The following is a 25837-nucleotide window of genomic DNA, read 5'->3' on the forward strand; positions in this document are numbered from 1 at the left end:
AACTACTTACTCCCTTCAAAGTTCTAAGGGTAACCTACCTAAGGGGCTGAGATTTTTCATTACTGTCATTCATTAACTTTCATTAATGTACTTCCCACTAAAAAGTATCAGGAAGTAAAACCAATTAAATTTTTAGGAAAGTGTGTTTACTAAGCAGGTATGGCAAAGAGAAGTCTCTCTCTAAACTAGAGCCTTGTTCAAAGCCTCCCCTTCTAAACACAAGTTCTTGGGGGAGAATGGGCTCAAGCTTAGAGCGTACATGTGACTAAAATATAAATTCACTATGCCCATTGCCTGGAAGTTTTTTCCCCTTTCATGTGCTTGGCATGAAGATTCCCTTAGGTATAGTTCTCTAATTGTCTGGGAAGGCTCAGTAAACTTGCAAAGTCCTGAAGCTATCTTCTTTGGTGTTTCCTGAGATTCTTTTAGCTCCTGATCCAGACTGTTATTGTTAGCTTCTGCTATTGTAAAACCCTTCTACTGATGCTAACAGAAATGCCATATATTTCTATTTTTCATCTAATCAATGGGTGAAGAAGGAGAAGAGTATCTCTTCTCTGAGAAAGGTTAATTCCTTCCATTCTCCAGCCTCTGCTATCTCCACTTCTTTACTATTGGATTAGAGTAGCACTACAATAATCTGCTACTCTAATATGATTGCAAATTGTCTTGCTAGTCTACAAAAACCCAAAGCTTTGTCTCCTTTCCTATTTAAGTAACATTTGTTTTCATCTATGATCAAAGCCCTCCATTCCTCCCAATTTAAGAACTTGCCTACACCTAGTTTACTCTCTGGGTGGATTGATTAATTAGTTGATTCAATTCAATTGTCTTGGTCTTCTGTAATTTTGTTAGAATAAAGTTGAAAATCTCTATCTTTACATAGATTCTAAACTACAGATTAGTGCTTAACCTAGATATCAGTTTCTACTTTTAACCAATCAATCAGAAAAAAAAATCAGTACTATTTCGTACTATGCTAGGTTCTGAAAATACAAGTATAAACCATGAATGTAAATAAGCATATATTTAATATTTTCAAAATTATTTTCATGAAGAGGTGTTAGCAGCTAATAGGATCAGAAAAAAGAGAAGACTTTGTATAAGAGGTGACACTTGAGCTAAACTTTATTCAAAACTATTATTCAATCAAATAATAAATAGTCATTAATATCAGTGTCAGACCCAGTATTAAAAGGTAGAGATGCAAAAAGAGTCACTAACTTCAAAGAATTCACAATCTAATGAGATCATAATCTAATTAGGGATTCCAAAAGAGATGGTGAGGAGGGGAAGCAAAGATCTGGAGGCAAGAGATGAATCTACCATAAACTGATTTTTTTTAACTGATTTGTTTAATTAACAAAGAGAAAAATCACTGGAAGCAAGAAGTCATGTATTTCCAAAGATTGCCAACAGACTAGACTGCTCATGTATTTTACTTAATACAGTACTTTGCACATAGTAGGTGCTTAATAAATTCCCATCAGCTGGATGATGCAGCCTGATGCATCATCAGCTCTGAATTTGGCCTTAGTAGCAGTTGCCCTAAAACACATTCAGCTCCTTGAACAATTTCACTAGTGTCAACCCTGAGCACTAATTAAAGTCATATGGCAATATCGAGTCATCAACAGCAAAGTCCTGGAACCCAGCCAGTCTACCAGCTCAGTACAGCTCAGTACTATGGAATTGGACATGTGGAGAAGATAGATGACAACGAAGAGCAAAAACAGCTGCTGTGGAAGTAACCAGAGCAAGATGGAGCTGAGAAATGCTATAAGAACATCATGATGCAGAGCATGAACTCATGCCGCTTAACAGTAGCCTTCCACAAAACAATAGCAGCAGATGGCCTATGTTGTGATGAGGAAGGCAAGGACAGGAATGTGCCTTTTTTTTTAAGCAGGGGGGCCATGCAGCCCAGAAGGGCAAGGAGCCAGGGATGAAGATCCAGACTCAATAAATGAGGATGCAAGACACCAAGCCGACCTCACACTGTCCATCTACCCTGGGTAGAAAGGCCTGGGAGTCATCCATCTGTCTCTTCCTGCCACAGCATTGCTGCTAGTGCTTAGGACTTGTCTGTTTGCCTCCCAAAGGGGAGGGTTAAATATTCAGAACTCTTCATTATGCTTTCCACCATCTCTTCCTGGCCTCTGCTAGGATCTTCTCATCCCTCAGAGAATCTAACGACTTCCTTTAAAAAAACTTTTGTGAAGGGCACATTGGGAGGGTAATGATGATAATGATGGTAACATAAGTAATACAGTCAAAGATAAAAAATTAGAATAGAAAATATTTTCATCTTGTTCTTTCTCCAGTTCCAATCTTCTCCTCTTCTGTCCCTTGTACATTATAAGGCATATTGCAATTTTCCTTAAACATTTTTTCTTTTACCCCACTTTTTTATTATTAAAACTTTTTACTGTCAAAACATATGCATAGATAATTTTCAACATCCACCCTTGCAAAATCTTGGGTTCCAAAATTTTTCCTCCTTTCCCCTGACCCCTTTTCCTAGATGGCAAGTAATCCAATATATATTGAACATGTGCAATTCTATACATATTTTCACAATTATCATGATGTATAAGAAAAATCAAATCAAAAAGGGAAAAAAGAGAAAGAAAACAAAATGCAAGCAACAAAAACAAAAAGAGTGAAAATACTATGTTGTGTAAAAAAGGTAGAAAAAGAGTAAATGAAAAAACCCCAATCAAACACCAAACATGAAATTCTAAAAATAAAAGGAAAGATTAATAAAATTGAAAGTAAAAAAAAAAAACTATTGAATTAATAAATAAAATTAAGAGTTGGTTTTATTAAAAAAAACAACAAAATAGATAAAAATAAATTTTATTAGGAAAAAGGAACAAGGAAAATCAAATTCCCACTATCACCATTACCATTCAGTACTATATTAGAAATACTAGCTTTGGCAATAAGAGAAGAAAACAAGATTAAAAGAATTAGAGTAGGTAACGAGGAAACCAAATTATCACTCTTTGCAGATGTTATGATGGTAGACTTAGAGAACCCCAGAGAATCAACTAAAAAGCTATTAGAAATAATCCACAATTTTAGCAAAGCTGTAGGCTACAAAATAAATCAGCACAAATCATCAGTATTTCTATACATCACTAATGAAATCCAACAGCAAGAGATACAAAAAATATTCCATTTAAAATAACTGTCAATAGTATAAAATATTTGGGCATCTATCTGCCAAGGGAAACTCAGGAACTATATGAAAAAAAACTACAATATACTTTCCACACAAATTAAGTCAGATCTAAACAATTGGGAAAATATCAAGTGCTCTTGGATAGGCTGAGTGAATATAATAAAGATGATAATATCACCTAAACTAACCTATTTATTTAGTGCTATACCAATCAAACTCCCCCAAAACTATTTTACTGACCTAGAAAAAATAATAACAAAATTCATCTGGAAGAACAAAAGGTCAAGAATTTTAAGGGAATTAATCAAAAAAGTCAAATGAAGGTGGCCTAGCTACACCTGATCTAAAACTATATTTTAAAGCAGCAGTCATGAAAACCATTTGGTATTGGCTAAGAAATGGACTAGTTGGTCAGTGGAATAGGTTAGGTTCACAGGACAAAATAGTCAATAACTATAGCAATCTAGTGTTTGACAAACCCAAAGACTCCACCTTATAGGATAAGAATTCACTATTTGACAAAAACTGCTGGGAAAATTGGAAACTAATATGGCAGAAGCCAGGTATTGACCCACACCTAACACCACATATCAAGAAAAAGTTAAAATGGGTTCACAATCTAGACACAAAGAATTATAAATAAATTAGAAGAACATAGGATAGTTTACATCTCAGACCTGTGGAAAAGGAAGGAATTTGTGACCAAAGAAGAACTAGAGATCATAATTAATCACAAAATAGATAATTTTGCTTATATTAAGTTAAAAAGTTTTTGTGCAAACAAAACTAATGCAGCCAAGATTAGAATGGCAGCAATAAACTGGGAAAACATTTTTACATTCAAAGGTTTTGATGAAGCCTTCATTTCTAAAATATATAGAAAATAGAAAATTGACTCAAAGTTACAAAAAATCAAGTCAATCTCCAATTGATAAATAGTCAAAAAATATAAACAGACAATTTTCAGATGAAGAAATTGAAATTATTTCTAGTAATATGAAAAGGTGCTCCAAATCACTACTGATCAGATAAATTCAAATTATGACAACTCTAAGATACCACCACACACCTGTTAGATTGGCTAAGATGACAAGAAAATGATGAATTTGATGACTGAATTTGAATAAGATGAATATTGGAGGGGATGTGGGAAAATTGAGATACTCATGCACTGTTGATGGAACTGTGAACGAATCCAACCATTTTGGAGATCAATTTGGAACTATATTCAAAAAGTTATCAAACTGTACATACCCTTTGATCCAGTAATGTTTGTACTGGGCTTATGGCCCAAAGAGATCTTAAAGGAGGCAAAGAGACCCACATGTGCAAAAATGTTTATGGCAGCCCTTTTTGTACTGGCTAGAAACTGGAAACTGAGTGGATGCTTGTCAGTTGGAGAATGACTGAATAACTTATGGTATATGAATATTATGGAATATTATTGTTCTATAATAAATGACCAAAAGGATGATTTCAGAGAGTTCTGGACAGACTTACATGAATTCATGCTAAATGAAATGAACAGAACCATTTATACATGGCAACAAGAAGACTATATGATGATCAATTCTGATGGATGTAGCTCTCTTCAACAATAAGATGATTCCAACAAGTTCCAATTGTTCAGTGATGAAGAGAGCCATCTCTACTCAGAGAGAAGATTATGTAAACTGAGTATAGACCACAACATAGCATTTCCACCCTTTCTGTTATGGTTTGCTTGCATTTTTGTTTTCCTTCTCAGGTTTTTCTTTTCTTTCTAGATCTGATTTTTCTTGTGCAGAAAGATAACTGTATAAATATGTATACATATATTGCATTTAACATATATTTTGATATATTTAACATGTATTGGACTATCTGTCTTCTAGGGGAGGGAGTGGGGAAGGAGGGATAATTTGTTACAGGTTTTACAAGGATCAATGTTGAAAAATTACCCATGTATGTTTTGTAAATAAAAAGCTATAACATAATAAAATTTAAGCAAAAAAGAAAAGAAAAGAAAATACTATGTTGTGATCCACACTCAGTTTCCACAGTCCTCCATCTGGGTACAGATGATTCTCTCCATCACAGTTCTATAAGAATTGACCTAAATCACCTCAATGTTGAAAACAGCCATGTGTGTCAGAATTGATTATCTTATGATCTCATCGAATACAATGTTCTCTTGATTCTACTTACTTTACTTAGCATCCATTCATGTAAGTCTCTCTGGGCTTCTCTGAAATCATACTTCTGATTATTTATTATAGAAGGATAATATTCCATAACATTTATATACCATGATTTATTCAACCATTCCCCAACTGATGGGCATCCACTCGGTTTGCAGTTTCTTCCCATGACAACAAGGGCTTTTTTGCATATATGGGTCCCTTTCCTTCCAGTTTTCATTAAACTTTCAAAAATTGTATTATGATTTTTTTTAATTTTGGTGTATATTTCTCATCCAGTAATTACCATTCTTCTTCTTAAGGTAATGCAAAGATCTTCTTAAAGTAATACAAAGGTCATTATACAATCAATCAATCAGACAGCAAACATCTGCTAAATTCCTAGCATAAACCAAATACTACACTAGGTATCAGGGCTGCAAAGTCAGAACATAGTCCCTCTCCTTAGGGAGCTTACATTTTACTGAGGAAGAAAACACGTACATGCAAAAGTTCATACAGATAAACACAAAATGAATACAAGGTGACTTATTGGGAAGAAGGGGACTGGATGCTAAGAAAGAGTGTGGAAAGAGTCCATTGTTGAAGGAGGCCTGATTCCTTAATTTAATATAGCTACAAATTAATTCTCCCTCTGCCCTAGAACTATCAATAACAACAAAATAGGTATAATGGATTTAATGAATCCATTATATATATATGTGTGTGTATATATACATAATAATAAAAAAGGAAGAGCATAAGAACAAGACCTTTGCCATGGCTAAAGGAATCTGAGAAGGGCTTTATTGATGAAGAGCACAGAAGAAATAATGAGGCAAAGACTTAGGAAGATATGAGGCATATAATCAACAAAAACTTAAATGTTAAGAGTTGATGAAGAGGTTTTAATATTGTAATAGTTAAACATTAGCATCAGATTAACTTTGGAAGTGGAGATGAAGTGGAGATGAACTAGTTACTGGATAATTTTAAGAAACACAACTCCCTGGGAGATTCACATCATGAAGACGTTTTAGCCTGGGCATTGACTAGTATAAACTCCTAGGAAGTTTGCCCTGGGCCAGGAACAACCAAGCCTTAAGGCATTGCGTAAGGGGGAAATGGAAATGTAGGAAAATGGAAATGTGACAACATTTAGTTTGTGGATGACTGTTAGAAGGAGGAAAAATCTAGAAGGAAAGCAGTAACAAATTTGTAAATGACTTGGTTAAGAAAATCGTATTTAAAAGACTAGTGGTTCTTGTCAACTGGCTTAAGGATCTAGGCCTAGGGAAAAGTAAGGTCATGTGACCCAGATCTTCCTTCCCTGTTGTGATCTTCAGAAAATAAGCTACTACCAACTTATCTGCAAAGTGCCAAAGATAGACCCACTTCTACTCTTCCCTGCTATTGCAGTGAGAAGTGTAGAGTCTTAGCACTTGGCCAACCTTCTTTAGCCTATAAGTATTGTTTTGGGTTTAAAAATGACAGGAAATATGGAATAATATGATTTCACTACAAAATTATATCATATATTATGATTCTAAGATAAAGGAAAGGGATATCATTTTCCCTTAAGTTATAATAATTAATATTTTGAGTATTCAAGGTAGAGGGGATAGATGGCTGAACTCACAGTATAAAAGACCTAGTATCTTACCCTTAAGAACACTGAATCTATATGGACAAGTTATTTAATTTTTCAATGCTTTAGGAAAATCCCTAAGACTGGGATTTAGGAAAGCAAAGGCTAATTGAGGCACTATCAATTCCCTATAGTAATGAAAAAGTGAAGAATATTTATTAAGCATTTATTATGTCCCAGTCACTGTCCTAAATTCTGGGTTTACAACTATAAGCTAACAAGACAGCCCCTACCTTCAGGGAGTTTATGTTTTATTGGGAGAAGTTAATGAATAAATGTGAAGTGAAAAGAATAAAGGAGAGCAGGGGAAATATATTTGTCTCTTTTACAGAGAGACAAATATATAGAAGGTAATTATCATTAATTTGTGAAATGGAAATTGAAGGGATAGAAGTGAGAAAAGTCAATTTTGGGATGCGAGTGAGTATTTTAAGTTTTTAACTTTGTGTGACTTGCCTTTTTAATGTTTACTCTTTATATGCTTTTAGAATTAATGGCATACATAGGAACCATGAATGAAATAAAGTTAGAAGTGACCACGGCTGTAATTAAGTATTTAAAAGTAAGTATTTAATGTAAGTATTTAAAAGAATGTTTACTGAGAGATAGTTCATAGACTTCAGAAATTTACAATATGATAATGAAGTCTAATAAAAAGTGCTATAAAATAAAAAAGATTGACACATAGAAAAATGTTAGGGGTATGATAATCATACAAAAGGGGTGCCATTTTGTTATATTGATGCATAAAAATAGTAGCATTATACCTATAAGTAGACTAGTAAGTGGATGGCAAATTCAACATGGATCGACAGAATACTTCCCAGCCCACAAATCTAAATCACTTTTAGGCTACATTTAAAGATGTCAAGTATCCAGGACCATTGAGGTGATAGTACTGAGTATTTTGTTCTAGGCTGACTCTGTTTGCAGCATTACATTCTCTTTTGAACCTTGTATTTAAAGAGAGGAATTAATAAGTGAGAAAGAATCCAAAAGGAGGTAAATAGAATGATGAAGAACCTTCAACTGGTACCACATGAAGTGAGGAGATAGGAAATGTCAACTTTGAAAAAGAGTTGGATTTGTGGGGGCTATGGTACTTATAGCATATAAAGTTCTGTTATTTGGAAGAGGTCTTAGGCTGTTTGGTACCAGAAGACAAAATGATTAATAGTAGGTAGAAGATATAAAAAAGCATTTTGATACTTGGCAAAAGGGGAAACCAACAACAAACAAACAAAAAATCCTTGTTAGCAATTAGAGGTGTCTACAAGTTGAATAGAATATTTCTAAAAGTAGTCAGTTTTCAATCACTGGAAGTCTTTAGGAAAAGTCTGAATGAATACTTTTATCTTATAAAGATGATTCTGATCTATACATTTCCTGAAGTCATTTATTGGCTTTGGAAGTCTTTTTTTACATCTGATCTCTCTAATTCTCTGATTTGGGGACAGCTATTACTGAGTAATGGAATCATCACTGGATAGGGAGTTTAGAGGCTGAGTTTCTATTCCTGGCTCTGACACCAACTTGTTGGGTGACAAAAAAGCCACTTAACCTTCTTGTTCATCACTTTCCTCATCTGTAAATTGAAGGATTGGAATAAATGTTTGCTAAGAGCAAATGTCTATAGGACCAAGTGTCACAAGGTACTTTAGAAATCTAGTTATAAAACCCAAGATGTAGAACTGTAAGGAAATAGTGTTCATAGCCTCCAATCACCTCATTCTATAAATGGTGACACTGAGGCACAGAGAAGTTAATTGCTTTGTCCAAGAACATACAGATAATAAATGTATAAAGTTAGATTTAAAACCACCATCAGATTCCATGTGCATTTGCACCTCTAGTGTACCACCCAGCCTCTCTTAGTCTTTCATTTAACAGTTAAGTAAAAATGTCCAAAACACTTGTATTTTTAAGAGTCAAAAGATGGATGGTAAATAATAGAGGATTTGTATCCACAGTTCCTGAAAATTAATCTTACTCTTTTTCATCTTACCATGAAGTTTCCAATTCTTAAAAAAAAATGCATGAACAATTAAGCATTTATTTACTTATTTGGTTGTTACTATGTGCCAAGTGTTGTGTTAACCTACTAGTGATGAAATTTTAAAATTAAAAAAAAATCAGCTCCTATTATCAAGTAATTTGGTTTCTCATGGATGAACACCTAAAGGGGAATGATAAGTGACTCTTTTTTGTTTCAGGGGCCACACAATTTTCCTTATGAACAATCCTTTATAATTTGGGCTACTCACAACCAGTAGAGAATGAGATAGAATGAAGTCTGTTCAAAGATATTTGCCACTGCAAATACTCTTGATAGATTTACTTTCCTAACCTCACAAGTTTCCATCTTGAACATACTTGGCATCCTTGACCCTGTTTAGATATATTGGCCTTACCTTAGATCTCCTCATTGATACTCCTAATTGATTACTAACTAGCATGATTTTGATTTCATTTTTGCTTTCCTAACTCCTTCTAGGTCCTCCCCAGAAAACCTCATCCCACTCCTTCACTATCATCCACATGGAACCTTGTCTCATCCTTACAAATTGGGTGCCTGTGCTGACCCTTCCTTTTCACAAACTGATGTTCTCATTGAATGCCTTGTATTTTCTTTATAAACATAGCTGCCATGGTATTGTATTTTATAAACCCTTCCTACACATTTCCCTGGTTCTTTGTGGGAACAGTAAATCAGGACCATCATTATTCTGATTTGAATAAATTAGTATTGCAGAATTTCCAAGGCCATTTAGTGATAATTTTCCTTAAAAAAGTCACCTTGACAAGTATATTGGAAAAAGTAATCACACTTTTCTTTTGCTTAAATAACTGCAATTAAAGAGAACCCACCATATCCTCAAGTAATTCCACTTTTCAATAGTTTTAATTGTTAGGAAGTCATTCTATACCCCAACTAAAAGTTTTCCTTTACATCCTACATTTTTTTTAAATTCCCTATTGTTCCTGGTTATATCTACTCAGGCAAATGAAGCAAATCTGAATTTTTAAATCTTTTTTTTTAATTTAGGTTTTCAGTTACTTGGAGATAGTGATCAAGTCTTCTTCCCTTGGGCTAATCATCCCTAATTCTTTCAATGGTTCTCAAATAGTACAAACGTGAAGCCCTTCATAATCCTGGTTTCCTTTGTCTACATTTTTTCTAGATATCAATAACCTTTTAAAAATCAATCAACAAATATTGTAAGTGCTTATTATAAGCCAGGTTTTGAACTAAGCCTCAGCTATATAAAGAAAGGCAAAAAATCATCTTTGCCCTTGATAATCTTAAATGCTAATGGAAAAGACACCTGTAAATATTTAAAAGTTATATACATAGACTTCTGGAAGTAAAGTCAAAATGGCAAAGTAGAGAAAATATTCATACATGTTTTTCTAAAATTTCCCTCCAAATAACTTTGAAATAATGACCCTAACTGAATTCTGAAATGGCAAGCCAACAAAAGATCAAGGCAAGATATTCTTCTACCCCAAGATACCTAAGGTAGGCAGAAAGAGAGATTTTGACAAAAGTGTGGAACTTAGCTCAGAACCCATGTGATAAAAGATGTTTTCATGATAAAACTAGGTGGTAGCACAGAAGGAGTAGAAGCTTTGGAAGCTCTCAAGCCAGAGATGGTTTGAACTGGCATCTGGTGAGAAAGAGATTACATGGAATCACTGCCCTACCCCAAGACTCAGGACCAGATGCTGTTTGAAAAACTCTATTTGTAATGCCAGAGAAACTGAGGCAGGAGAGAGATTGGAGAGCTTTTTAATATTTTATTAATTGGAGAGTATAATTAACTGGACAAGACTCTTGTCTCAAATTATCCAGTCAGACAGAGATATGGATATACTGGGACCAAGGAATCCATGTTGGTCCCAGGGCTGGAGGAGACTGGCATCTCAAAGAATCCAGAATGCTGCATGCAGCAGCCAGCCTCCAGCAATGAATAGGAGAAACCCAACTTGTTAAATACCTTTTAGAAACAAAGAAGGGGTAAGAAGCACGGGAAAACTTCTGTCAGGATGGGGGGAGACCATAAATCCTAAAAACCCAGAGACAGGATGTCTGAATACACAGAGATAAAGATATCAGTAAGGTATCTTGGAATGTTTTAGAGGGATATTGTAAGTTCTTGAAAACAGGAAAGAGTCAGGAGTTCCACTCTCTTGTTTATACTGCTTCTGCTAACAATTTATAATCTTAGAGCAAATGGTCCCCAATCTTAATGAACCAGAAGGGGAGTTACAACTAAGGGAAATAGGGAGACTAAGATAAGGGAAACTTGTACAGGGAAACTAACTGATCCAGGACAGTTAAAGAGAACTGTGGCATAACATATTTCCTGTATATACTTCTAGTTCACAGTTCAAGGGCAGAGAGAACATTCAATCAAGAGTGATCAGGAGCCCAAAGGAGCAGAATTGCTTTTGGTCATAATGGTTCAAGAACTTTGAGAAGTAGTATTACTAATCCTGAGGTACAATATCACCTTCAGTTCCAAAAGATCAGAGACCCTGAGGAGCTGAATTGTTTCTTGTCCAAAGAGAGCAAGGACCCTGTGAAGCAGTATCAGTTGTAATCCCAAGGATTCCTGATTAAGGGCCAAAGTTCAGACCAGGAGAACCATATTCCCCTCCAATATTTAAAAAGTCACAGTTTCATATTTAACATGTATAGGACTGCTTGCCATCTGGGGGAAGGGGTGGAGGGATGGAGGGGAAAAATCAGAACAGAAGTGAGTGCAAGGGATAATGTAAAAAATTACCCAGACATGGGTTCTGTCAATAAAAAAGTTATATTTATTAAAAAAAAAACTCACAGTTTGTCAAATACTTTGTTAAAAGCAAGAAAAACTCTTTCTTCTACATCTCCCTAATCCAGTGGTTTCAAACTCAAATGGAAATGGAGCCACTAAACCATGTGTAAGTATCACTATGGTTGCATATTGATTTTTAAAAGCACACATTAATATTGGCTATGTTCTATTTCATTTTGTTTAATATTTCCTAATTGCATTTTAATCTAGTTCTAGCCACATAGGAGTGTTGTGGAGGCTTGTTTTGATATCTCTTTTTTAATCTACTAGTCTATTGACCCCTTGTTAAAAAAAAAAAAATGAGGTGAGTCTGGCAAGGCTTGCCCTTTAGGAAGATCTAAATCTTTAGTCATTTTCACAGGATTCCATTAGCTTTATCAGAAAAGGCAGGAAATATGTTGTAATCCTTATGGAAATAGATCAAAGGATTTATCATTTCATTTGTCAAGTATTTCTTCCACCAAGGAAGATTCCATTGCTCTCATACCTTAGCAAATCAGTCAGTCTTCATAAGGTGCTATTCTCAAATTAATTATTACCCTTCCATTAAACTTTTGGTACTGAGCTTCTCCACATTTTACTAGGCTGGTTTGGGGCTAATAATCTCCTATGTCTGAATCTGAAATTTCTGAACTTGTTAAAACCTACTAGAAATTGTGCTTCATTGGCACACTCGTGAATCCCCATGTTTTCCACAACCCAACAAGCAGGCAACACCTGCTTGTATTGCCAAATTCCCAGTGAATCTTCTATTAGCCACTCTATATTCCAGTCAAATGAACCTACTTTTAGTTCTCTGAACTTGACACTCCATCCACATTCTGATCTTTTGTACTATTTCTGGTTCAGTCACATAAAAATTTGGGCCTTATTTTCTCAATCTGTAAAAGAAATTCTATGATTCTCCAAGATCCCCCATAGTTCTAAATCCTATAATGAATAGATAAGCCTATTATTAGAAGATTGAGTAGTCCATTCCCTGCCTGAGCAGAATGCCCTCCATAGTTGCTCTAGGAAATGACCTTGTTTGAAGATACCCAATGATGGGAAATGCTTTTACCCTGAGATAGCCTATTCCACCTTAAGACATCTAATAATCCAAAATTTGAATTTTATAGTTGAGGAAATAGGAGAAATCACTTGATTCTGCTCATCCAGGTTGATAATGATAAACTTGAAACCAGCCTACAGTTTTATATCTCACATTCAATAATTTTTTCTATTAAAATTGTCTGAAGGCAAAATATTTTTTTTGAGATTTTTGCCTCCAAATTTGTGACTTGGAAGAGCTTACTTAAAGCAGAATTTGAAGACGATGAGTTACTGCCCTTATCTGCTTTATTCCCTGCAAAAGTAACCTCAAAGTGAAGATCCATAAATGGAATTGAGTCATGGTTATTTACAATTTAAATAAGCTCTGATCTGAAGAACTCTATAATCTTTATATATAGAGAGAGAATTCTTGCCAGTCTATAATTACAGGAAGGAAAAAAAATCTGAATTTGGTAACAGTAACTCCATCTCTTCAGATGGAAAACAAAGGTACCTCCTAAGTAGGATAACCTTCCTATAAATGCATCTTCAAGAATATGGGAATAAATGGAGTGGTGGAATAAATATTGACTTGTGAGGTCCAGAAACCAAGGAAAATATTTTAAAAGTATGAAATGTAGTGCAAAAACCCATTGTCGAGTTTTCTGGAAAGGTTACTTGCTGGGATTGTATGAAAAACTAACGAAGAAAAGCTGGGCCCAGTATGGGGAAATTGGGAGGACAAGCCGAAAAATCTAAATCAAAACAACCAATAAACCAGATGGCTCAGAGGGGAATTTAATTGCTGTGCATAAAATCTAATATGGTGCAGGCACAGTCAAGCCAGGTGACTTTTTTTTCTGTTAAACATGGATATTATAGCCTGCAGAACACCCATAAATAGACATTTCAGATATACTCCAAATTCTCATTCAGAATTATTTATTTTATACTATCTCAATTCCATACTTTCCCTGTATTTGCCCTCACTGTCACCTCCAGGTATCTTCCTATAGCCCTTACTATAACTTCTGGAAAAGTTTACCTCACATTTTCCATGATCCTCTTTTTCACCTTTCCATGACCATCACAATCATCTCTCCTAAACTCTCCATACCCATTTTACTTGATTTTTTCTTCCTTCAGTTACCCAATAAAAGGAGTCAAATAAATATTAAGGCATCTGACCCTTTTTTCTAAGGAAGACGATTAACATCCTGGAAAGAACATGTAAATAGAAAACATAGTTTAATTTTAATTCAACTATTGTTTGAAACCCAAATTTCTTGGGCTATTAAGTTCCTTTATATTCACATGTAATTTTCACTTATTTTTTTATAACACTTAGAAACTTCTTGTAAAAGAAAAAATAAAGAAGACAAGTCTCATAAATATTATAACATCTTTATTTAGTTTCTACTAAATGTGTGTCTACAATCACGTGTATATTTTAATGAAGACATTAAAGGAGGTGTGATTGATTCCGGCATTATAGATTTGGGTATCTAATAAGACTCTAAGCAACAAGGAGGAAATAAGAAAAACATAGAAGGAGGTAATTTTAAGATTAAAAAAATGTTACAAATTGTATATATAACATATGTGTGATGTTATATATACATACATATATGTGAACATGTATATTTTTGTGTAGCTATGTTTCATTTGTCTTTAATTTTTGTAAAGGACCATGATATCAGGAAAGTGATATAATAGTGTGCAAGTGAATTGGATTTAAGTGAGGAAGGGCGGTACAAAGTAAACAGTCTCACTTTCTCTTCCAAAGCCATCTGGTTGATCAAGAGGACTGGAGATGGCCCTGGTTAAATAGAAGATTTTGCCTTTTTAAGTTAATGTCTTCAACAGGTCTCAATTTGACTGAGGCCACTCCTATTTAATGATTAGGTCAAGGCATAAATTGAGGCCCAAAAATGGCTTCATTTAGTCATAAATAAATAAATTCATTAATTTATCAATGAACAAATACATAAATGAATGAAAGATTGAATCTGAGAGAAGATCCTCAGTTTTTCTGGCCAAAACAGAAATGATTGCTATTTGCATTCTTTCTGAATCAATCAGAACCCAAATGATGACCACATAGGGCTTGGTCTGGGACCTATTATTGACCAATCTGTAATATTGTATGCATATATATATTTGTGTGTAACATGCTACATATAATTATAGAGAAGTAAGCTACATGTAATTATAGAGAAGATATAATTATCAACTGTTTGTTAGTACCTATGTTAGGCTATGGAAATAAAAATATGAAGAAGAAAAAATTGCTGTTCTCAAGAAGTTTACATTATATACAAAGGTAGATATGTTGTGGAAATCCACACTGATTAAATAAAGCATTCTTAAAGCATTTAAATAATTCTGGTAGAACTGATAGATTTGTGCTAAGCATACAAACTTGAACTCAATTTGACAATTTTTTACAAAATGTTTATGATATCCCAGGCACTGTGCAAAGAACCAACAAAACAAAGACAAAAATTAAAGTCTCTATATTCAGTAAGTTTTCATGACACTAGGAAAGAGTGTGCCACAAAAAAAAAAAAGAACACGTGTTAAACATATAGCAAATAAGTTTTTAATAATTAAATATTATTTTGTTGATACTGCTTATTTAATCACATTTCTTTTGTGCTAAATAGGGTTCCTTACACAAAACCTATGTTGAAAGAGATTTTTTTTTAATTTCAGGAAAATTGACCATAACATCAACTATTTGATGAAATGTTATATTCCATAGTCATAGTTCTTTATCTTTGTAAGGAAAGGAAACTTGTGATATGCAGTTTTTCTACTCATCTTCAGGATGAAGCCTAATTATCAAGCTTCACTTTTTCTTTCCATTTCCACTGTTATTGTTCCTGTTCTGCTCTATACCACACACTCTCTCCTACAATCGTGGAATCTGTCACTACACAGCCATAGCCCTTGACTCTGTCCCTAGAGCCCTTGATTATGATAATCAGCTTTTACCTTATCTTTTTTTGCACTGGGGGAATGAAAAGAATGCTAGTAGAAATTTTCATCTTTCACAACTTACTCCTGCTTTTCAGTTTATGTATCATCTTCTCTTATGACAGGGATTCTTAACCTGAGATCTTAGAACATTTTTTTTCTCTTAATTTCAATGACTCAATATAATTGGTTTCTTTTTGTAGTCACATGATTTTTATTTTATGTATTCATAAATTGTAGAGGGCTGGAACTCTGAAAAGGTATACTTGAATCAAGGACAGCATGGTGCTTATGGTAATGTAATAGTGCACAGTGTGTTGTAGTGATGTAATTGTACTGAAGTATTTAAGGGAGTCTCAGACACAAAAGGTTCTCTCAGCCACAGACACAGAGAAGACTTTAGGCTCCAGACTACAGATTCCAGACTCCATCTTTGACCAGCCATGTGGTAACTTCCCTTCTCCACCTAAAGACCAAGGACTCAGGCTGATCCCAAGATCCTCCAGAAAGCTAGCCCAGACATTATAATAAACATTTTTTAAAGAGTCTATGGATGTTACCAGACTGAAAAAGAAATCATTACATATACACAGACACAAACACAAATACACACACACACACACACACACACACACACACACACACACGATCTATTTCCCCAGTGGAATACATGCAAACAAAGTAGTCCATTAAGGAAAAGAAAAGATTGATCTTTTCTGGCATGTATTTGTGTTCCCAATTCTTAGCACATTGATAGCCAACTATCCTCCCATCTAGCTAGCTAGCTAGCTTGTTTTCTTGGTTCTTATTATTTCAGGTTGCTTTCACTTAAATATCTTCTTATACTTTTCTTGCTTTTTTATAGTTGTCATTTCATCCGCTGTATTTATATACGATCATATTTTTGTACCAAAATGTGTTTAGCCATCCCTCAATCATATAGATATCTACTTAGTACAAAATATTTTCTCCATCAACAACTGCAGGATTGAGGAATAAACCTGATCTGGATGGGATATTTTCCCTCTACTTTGTAGCCCATACACATTCACAATCTGGCTATTTGACATGTACATATTATACGTCTGGAATATAACATTTTTATCACTGTAAACCAAACAGGCTATATAGAAAAGCATCTGGCTTGGAACTTGTTTTCCTTAGTATCATGTCCTCTCAGACTGAGTTCACCTACTTAAGCTTCAGCTGTCCATTCACATCCATTTCAAAATTATTTCCTGCTAAGCAGTGGTTTGTGAAATGACTACATCACTCTAGAAGTCTTAAGTAGATAAAAACCATCTGCAGACATTTTTCCACTTTTGTTCTGAATTCTGTGAAAATTTTCAGAGCATGTAGGAACTAATAACATTTATGATATTTTTTTTTTGCCAGTAGAGAGAAGCAGATGATTTGCAACCTTCCCCATGGAAGGAGCACAAGTAAATGTATATTTATATATATATATACATATACAAATATATATATAATATATATGCATTTGTATGTATACATGTAACTAATTATATCCAGATGTATATTTCTCAATACAGATCTATCTTTATATATATACATATGTATATATATATATATATATATATATGAATTGTACTAAGCATATGTGCATATCATATATGTGAATATTGTATGTAACACGGAAAGGTGCATATGCTTTGTGTATACATGTGTGTATATTGTGTATATATGTGCATATGTAAATGTGGGGAGTATATTTCTGGCCTCTACCACTTTTTGAGAAAGTTTATATACTATTATTTGTGTAACTTATAATTCATGCTCAGAGTTGGATATTGTGAGTTGAAAGAAACCTCAAAGACCATGTAGTCTCACTCATAGTTGACCATGACCACTTAAATGGCTGCCTTCCTCAATATTCTTGAATTTTCTATATTGAAATGAAAGGCAATGTTTGATGTGAGGGCAAGAACAATAACTTTGGAGTCCAAGGACTTGGTTTTAGACTTTGGTGCTAGCACTTCTAGTGTGATTTAGGACAACTGAGTTCAGCTCTCTCTAAGCCTTGATGTGTAAAATAAGGGAATTGGAATGGATGACTTCTATCTAAGTCTGTTATTGATGGGAACCCTACTTGCTTTAAAAGATCTGGATGTGAATCTTACCTCTGCTGGTCAGCTCTGATCTGGCCAAAATTAATGTTTTGCATCTTTTTTTTTTTTTTTTTTTTTGTCTTCTAGACTTAACACAGTGACTGAAAGATAATAAAGACTTCAAATGTATATCAACTAGTTGAATTACTACCCATGTGACTTTAGGCAAGTTACTCTTTAGCCTCAGTTCCTCCTCCTCAAAAGGAAGCCATTCTTTTCTAGATGGCTAGACATCTTCCAATGTTCTTTCCAGATCTGAATCCATTATTCTATGATCTTGCTCTAGGATCCAAAGGCCAAATTGACTAAACCTGGTGTTATTATCATTTATCATCACTATTACTTTGATTACTTTGAAGACCATAGCCTATCTTGTTTTCACGTGTATGTAACTATAAATGGAACACTAACACCAGTTATTAACAATTGATTTCATTGCCCCCTGGTCTTTTCATGGATTTAGGTTTAAGTCTCTTGAGCAAATACATATATTTGCTTAGGTCTAAACAAAATAACAGTCATAAATAAGCATTTATATAGTGTTTTAAGATTTCCAAAGTTCATTGCAAATATTAGGTTTAATCCTCAAGACACTGTATTTGACCCTTACAACAAATCCATATATTAAATGCTATTATTGTTACTATTATATAAATGCCTCAATACTGAGGCATGTAGAAGTTAAAAGTTAAATGACTTGTCCAGAGACACAAAGCTAGTTATCTGAGATCGGATTTAAATTCAGGATTTCTTGACTCTAGGACTAGTAATCTAACTATTATGCCACTTAGATTTGTGACTTTTTTTAGTTCCTCTACCTCCCTACACCTGATAAGCCTGAGCAAAATGAACTTGTCATGTTTAATATTTTTTTTTACTCTAACCACTTTTGGGGAAAGTTCATATCCTAGGCCTGGAATGAACTATTGCTGAATTATTATATTATATTAAGAGTTATGGACTATAAATTAGTAGGGACCTCAGAGGTCATATACTCTAGCCCAGTTAGAGGTAAGCAGGTAAGTAACTCATGAGAGTTCTAGTCCTAGGGTCAGGAAGAACCAGATCCAGTCTCAGATACTTACTAGCTACATTATGCTAAGTAAGCCACTTAACTAGTCTGTCTCAATTTCCTCAATGGCAAAATGCAGATAATAATGGAACCTTTTCTCAGGATTATTGTAAGGATCAAATGAGATGGTGTTTATGAAGCACTTAGCACAGGACCTGGCACATAAAAACCACTAATTAAATGTTTGCTTCTTTTCTGCCCTACTTAACTGGGAATATATTCCATGTCATTGCATAAAAGTGATCATCCAGAATTTACATAGTGATGCCCAGTAAAGGGAAACCAGCAATCTCCCACTATTTCCCCAGGCAGCCAATTTCACTCTTGGACAGTTCAAACTTCTTGTGAGAATGATACATAATGTAGTCTACAGTGTCTCTGGACAGACAAAACATATACCTGTATAATGATTAGAAAACAATGCGAGGAGAATTACAGTGACCAAATGTCAAAACGCATGATACAGACAAATGCTGTAGGAGGTTAAGGATGGCAGAGATGAATGTGAGCTGGAGGTTTAAAGTAAGTTCTGCAATTCTTTAAAATTTGAAGATGTTATTTTGACATTGTATAAATGCAACCTAAATGACCGTAGTTTTTAATAGGTCCTTGCTTGTCTTAAATCTCAGATTCCTACCTGAAAATAGTATCTTTGGAATCTGAAGTTCCTGATCTAACACCTTTCTCCCCTCCTCGTCTTTCTTCTTTCTTCTTCTTCTTCCTTCTTCTTCTTCTTCCTTCTTCTTCTTCTTCTTCTTCTTCTTTCTTCTTTCTTCTTTTTCTTCTTCTTCTTCTTCTTCTTCTTCTTCTTCTTCTTCTTCTTCTTCTTCTTCTTCTTCTTCTTCTTCTTCTTCTTCTCTCTTTCTGTCTGTACTCTGTGTGTGTCTATCTCTCTCTGTGTCTCTGTCTCTCCCTCTCCCTCTGTTCTCTGCTCTCCTTCTCTCTGTGTTTCTCTTTGTCTTTGTCTCTGTCTCTCTCCCTCTGTCTCTGTCTGTTTGTCTCCCTCTTCCTATTTCTGTCTCTCTCCCTCTTTCTCTCTCTCTCTTTCTCCCTCTTTCTTTCTCTCTCTAATAGTCCAGACCTTCAGAGTAATTTATCAAATTATTATTTCTTCTAGTTTTGCATAATCTTTTTATATTTCAGGAGTGGGCATATTTTTAAAGATGGAGGACATGGGATGATAAACAGGCAAATTGACAATTTGCTAAAATGAATGTCTTTTTCATTTTCTTTTTTTAGACAAATCTCCTTAAGCAGTGAAAATGACATCATGGTCATTTTCTAAAACTTATTACCCAGATTACTATTAATAATAATCAGACAACATAATTAGCACCTGCATGGCACTTTTTCATTTTCAAAGTACTTAGAAATATTAATTATGTAACCTTTCTAGCACCCCACTTTACACATAGAGAAATCAAAGCAGAGGTTATGTTTTTTTTCAAAAGCAAAATTTAGCAATCTGTCCCCAATGTCCCTCTCCTGTCCTTAGACCTGCAAATGATCTGTCCTCTTCCTTCTTACCTAAAACCATGAAAACTGAGCTGAAGATTTGTACTAGGAAAGATACATTAGCCCACCTGCTTGTAAGGTAATCTAGGAAAGTCCCCTAAGGAGTATATATCCATTGAATTTCAGAGCTGAAGAAGGCATTGGGAATCATCTTGTTCTAGGACCATAAATGCAATAACACAAACTGATATTTTTATTTAAGTTTGTAAAACATCTTTCTTGTATGTTTTCTCTCAATTATCCTTTGAGATCAGTATTATTATTACCTTTTGGCAGAGAAAGAAGATGCAGCTAAAGGAGTTACGATGATGCACCTGGAGAAACACAGTTAGCAAATGCATATTTCCTGATCTTCCTAACTCCAAGTCCCTCATTCTCTTTACTGTGTCTAGGGTAGGAGACTTGTTTTAGTTCATACAACACCAAGTAAATGTCAAAGCTGGTTTCAAACCTAGGTTTCTCCTGACTCCAAAAAAACCCAGCATTCTTTCCACTATCACCTGCTACCTATTACTTATAATTTATTTGGAGATTATAGATTCAGAGCAGCAAGGAGACTCAAAGGCTATCTAATCCAATTCCTTTTTAAAGATGAGGAAACTGAGGCTCAATCAGGTTAAAAGATTTGCTATTTGACCACATATAGATTTATAAATTTATGCCTTGAAGAGACATCAAGAGCAATATAAGCACACTTCTTCATATAACAGATAACAAACTAAGATCCATAGTGTTTAAGTAAATTGGCCAAGGTCATATAGGTAGTAGTCAATGTATCTGGGATCTGAATCCAACTAACCCTGTGATTTAAAATCCTGTTCTATTTCCACAAGATTATTACACTATTCTCAGAGGAGGCAAGCTACTTATGCAACTTTAGGAAAATTTCCTTCATTTAACCAGTAAGGCAACTAAGACCCAGAGAGATGATAACTGAGAGGGATCTCTGAACACCCCTAATCCAAGCATTTCATTTCACACATAAGGAACCTAAAAGCCAAGAACATTAAGTGGGCTGCCAAGGACACAATGGTTTGTGAGTGTCACAAATGGGATTCCACCCCTGATTTCCCAGCTCATGAACACTTTTCATTTTGCTACATGGGCTTCCTATTATTGCATGAGTCAAAAGCAGCCATCACATATACTAAAGAGAAATGAGAACCTGGGTCTTCAGCTCCATGACTTTGTCTTTGTCTCTACTACTGAATCTGATGACTGGTGTATAGTAGGCATTAAATAAATAGATTTTGATTGGTTAAATTTAGGTTAAAAAAAAAGGAGCATAAGAAGTGTTCTCTCTGTCTCTGTCTCTCTGTCTCTTTCTCTGTTTCTGTCTGTCTCTGTCTCTGTCTCTGTCTCTCTCTCTGTCTCTCTCTCTCTCTCTCTCTCTCTCTCTCTCTCTCTCTCTCTGTTTCTCTCTCTATTCCCCCCCTCTCTGTCTCTGCCTCTCTCTCTGACTCTGGTCTCTGTCTGTCTCTGTTTCTGTGTGTGTGTATGTGTGTGTGTGTGTGTGTGTGTGTGTGTGTGTTTCTCTTTCTCCTTTGGGTGATTCAAACCTAAATCTTTTCATGTACAAAAAAAAATTAGAGCTGTAGAAAATGAAGTGATTTTAATTTACAGGTGAAATGGGGATATTTTATTAAGGAGGGAAACATTTCACAGTGTTGTGGTATAGAATTTTTCATAGAATCCTTGAGCCAGAAAAGATATTAGAAATGACTCAGCTAAGCCTTCTCATTTCATAGATGAGGATATCAAAGCTCAAAAGGGTTAAATGATTTGTCCAGGGTCATGCAGCTCGTTAGTGGTATAGCCTGGATAGAGAGCTAAGAGATATGCTTCTAGGGGAAGAAGAAAAAACACAATTAGCTCATCCTCAACTTCTTATAATAGTCAATTTCATTTTGGGAAGATGCTGTCCCCCAAAAAAATAAAGGATAAGGGAGTGATAAACACTAGGCTTTTTTAAAAATAGAATAACTTTATGATATTTTCCTACTGAACTGTCATGTTCTTGGTATGAGTCTCATCATTTCACACCTAGACTATTAGAATGCCCTTTTGGTTGAGTTCTCTGTTTAGGTCTCTTCCAACTCCCATCCATACTCCACTCAGTGTCAAAGTGATCTTAAAATGCAGGTCACCACATACCCCCTTACTATAACAAACTCCAGTGGTTCCTTACCACCTTCAGGATCAGATCTCAAATCCTTTATTTGGATTATAAAGTCCTTCACAACTTGGTCTCTTCCTTCCTTTTTAGTCTGTTTCCAGCTTACTCTCCTATGTGATCTAGCAATATTAGTCATGTAGTTCCTTGTCCATAACACTTCTCACAATGTACCTTTTTTTCCTGGTTTTTTTCCCCATATTTAGAATGCTTTTCTTCCTTCCTTCTCCCTCCCAATTCCCTTCAAGTCTTTCAAGACTTAGTTCAAATCCCACCTTCTTCAGGAAGCTTTTTTTCCCCAGTCTTCTGCCTGGACCCAACCCTTTCTTCTGAAATTATCTCCCATTTAGTGTGTGCATATGTGTGTGTGTGTGTGTGTGTGTGTGTGTGTGTGTGTGTGTATTTGTGGTGTGTGTCTGCAGAAAAAGTGATATAAGGACACTTAAGATTTCACTTAAGGATTTCAGACTTGATTGTATGACATGGGAGAAATTTGCACAGAACTGCAACATGAATTGCCCTCATCAGAGACAGGACTGTGTTCTATGACCAAAGCAGAATTGAATTATCTTAGAAGAGATATGTGCAAAGTTAGAGAAATTACCCAAAATGTTCATAGAGATTATTTGTCTTCAATCTGTGGCAAAATATTCTGAGCTTTTATTTGGCTTATCAGTCAGTCAGATATACTGTAATTTGACTCTAATATAGTCATGTCACTTTGTCCTCTCTGAAAAAAAGACAACAATCAATCATAAATATGTAGTATATATGTGTATGTATATAGCAACTATATATGTGTGTATAACATCTTATATATGATAAAAGGGAGATAATCCGTATTATCCTTATTAATCTATATATGTAATATATATACATGCATATATATACCCACATATCTGACACATACATAGCTATATACACATTGTCTCTGCCCATTTAGAAAATGTACTTCTTGAGGTCAGAGATTGTAGTTTTATATGCACATACCTTAGCACAATGCTTCATTCAAAATATTCACTAAATAAATGCTTGCTGACTGACACATATAATTAAGTCAAAACAACGTATTTGATATTGAACTGGAGTCATGTCACTATATTCATAAAGTGAAATTCTCCAAATCTACCAAAGTCCACATTTATCAAGGGCATAGAAGGTTTTTATAAGATTGCAGAATCTGGTGCAGAGATTCAGAAGTTATTCCCTAATGCTATTTTTTATTCCACAATGAAATTTGGATCATGCTAAACTTTCTCAAAACAAAACAAAACAAAACTACCAGCCTGTTCTTGCCAGCTATGGAGAACAATGGGACAGGATTACATTAGCCTGGCACTATGACTTTCTCTTGGAATATTTCCTCTTGGAAATCAGAAAATGTGTCTTGGAAAATCTGTAGTGTTCCTTCCCTCATCTCCCTGTCTTCCCAGGAGAAAACTATGGTGCCTTTTGGCCTTTATGGAAACATCAGAGAGCATATTAGTCCTGACCATTGATCTGACTGGTGTCAGATTTGATAATTGTAAGGCAATCAACATTTTCTTTTCTTTTTCCTGTTTCAGATCCCCCTTGAACAAATACACTAAGATATTTGTTACTAAGATTAACTCATTGTCTCATGGAGCTTTCTCTTCTTTTTAAACTTTTAAAATTAATTTCAATTAATTAATTAAGATATATTATCTTTCTCTTTCAACCTGCAGACACTAAAAAATTAATAAATAAATACAAACAACAACCTTGTATTAAATATTCACAGCAAAACAAATCAAATCTTTAAACTGTCCATATCCAAAAAAGGTATGTCTCATTCTATACCCTAAGCCCCATCACTTGGTCAAGTGATTGCTGGCATGATTGGTCACTTTTTTTGGAAATTGTAGCTTATCATTGTTTTGATTGGACATCTAGGTGGCACAATGAATAACCCCATTGTGATGAGGTGGTCAGGAAGAACTGAATTCAAATCTGGTCTCAGATATTAACTGTGTGACCCTGGATAAATCACTTAATCCTATTTGCCTCAGTTTCCTCATCTGCAAAATGAGCTAGAGAAGGAAATGTCAAATCTTCCCAGTATCTTTGCCAAGAAAACCCTGAATGGGGTTACAAAGAGTCATATGTGACTGAAACCACTGGACAACAACAAAATTGTGTTAATCAGTTATTATCTTTAAAAGTTGTTTGTCATTACAATATTGTCATTATACTGTAACTTGTTCTCCTAGTTCTGATCATCATACTCTTCAACAATTCATAGAAGTCTTCCCAGAATTCTCTGAAGCTATCTTATCATCTTCTATAAAAAATAAATACCCATTTATCATAATTTGTTTAGTCTTTGTTCAAAGGATAGACATTGCCTTAGTTTTCAATTTTTTGGCACCACAAAAATGCTGCTGCAAATATTTTTTAACATATGAGATCTTTTTTTTTTTTTTCCTTGCATTGATCTCTGGGTTTTGGGACCATTAGCAGTATTGTTAGGTCAAAGGGTATGCACAGTTTAACAACTTGTGTTAATACTTTTCTAATGGGATCAACAAAGGCCTGACATTCTCTAGTTCGGATTCCTTCATGACTGCTGATTAGAATAGAGATCCCCCTGCTTTTAAAAGAGTTTTGGATCATCTACAGGTGGTACTAAAGTGAAGTACATAATCTTTCAAAAGACCAGTTTTTTTATTTTCTCTTAGCCACAGTTTATTTTAAAACAGAGGCCTCCCAATAACTTAAATTCTTGACAAATCATGGAACCTCTCAACTTTATCATCTATTGAATGAGGAGGTCAAACAAATTGCCTTATGGGCTCCTTACAACTCCAACTCTATGATTCTATGATCTTTCATTATGGGATATGAACACTATTATTCAGAAATATTGCATATACCATGAGATTCAGTTAAGATATTAATCAATTTTGAGAAAGCTTTTTTTTTGTTACAAAGCACTGGTTTAAGGGTTATGTTTGGAAATTGATGCAAAATAATGAAAAATATTAAGAAAATTAATACAATTAAGAAAATAAAAGATGCTAGTTAGCCACTTGCATTGTAGTGGAGAATCTTGGCAAGTATAACATACTACAAAGCTATTAA

The sequence above is a fragment of the Sarcophilus harrisii genome, chromosome 4 (assembly GCF_902635505.1).
Source record: "Sarcophilus harrisii chromosome 4, mSarHar1.11, whole genome shotgun sequence".
In the NCBI taxonomy this organism is placed as follows: Eukaryota; Metazoa; Chordata; class Mammalia; order Dasyuromorphia; family Dasyuridae; genus Sarcophilus; species Sarcophilus harrisii.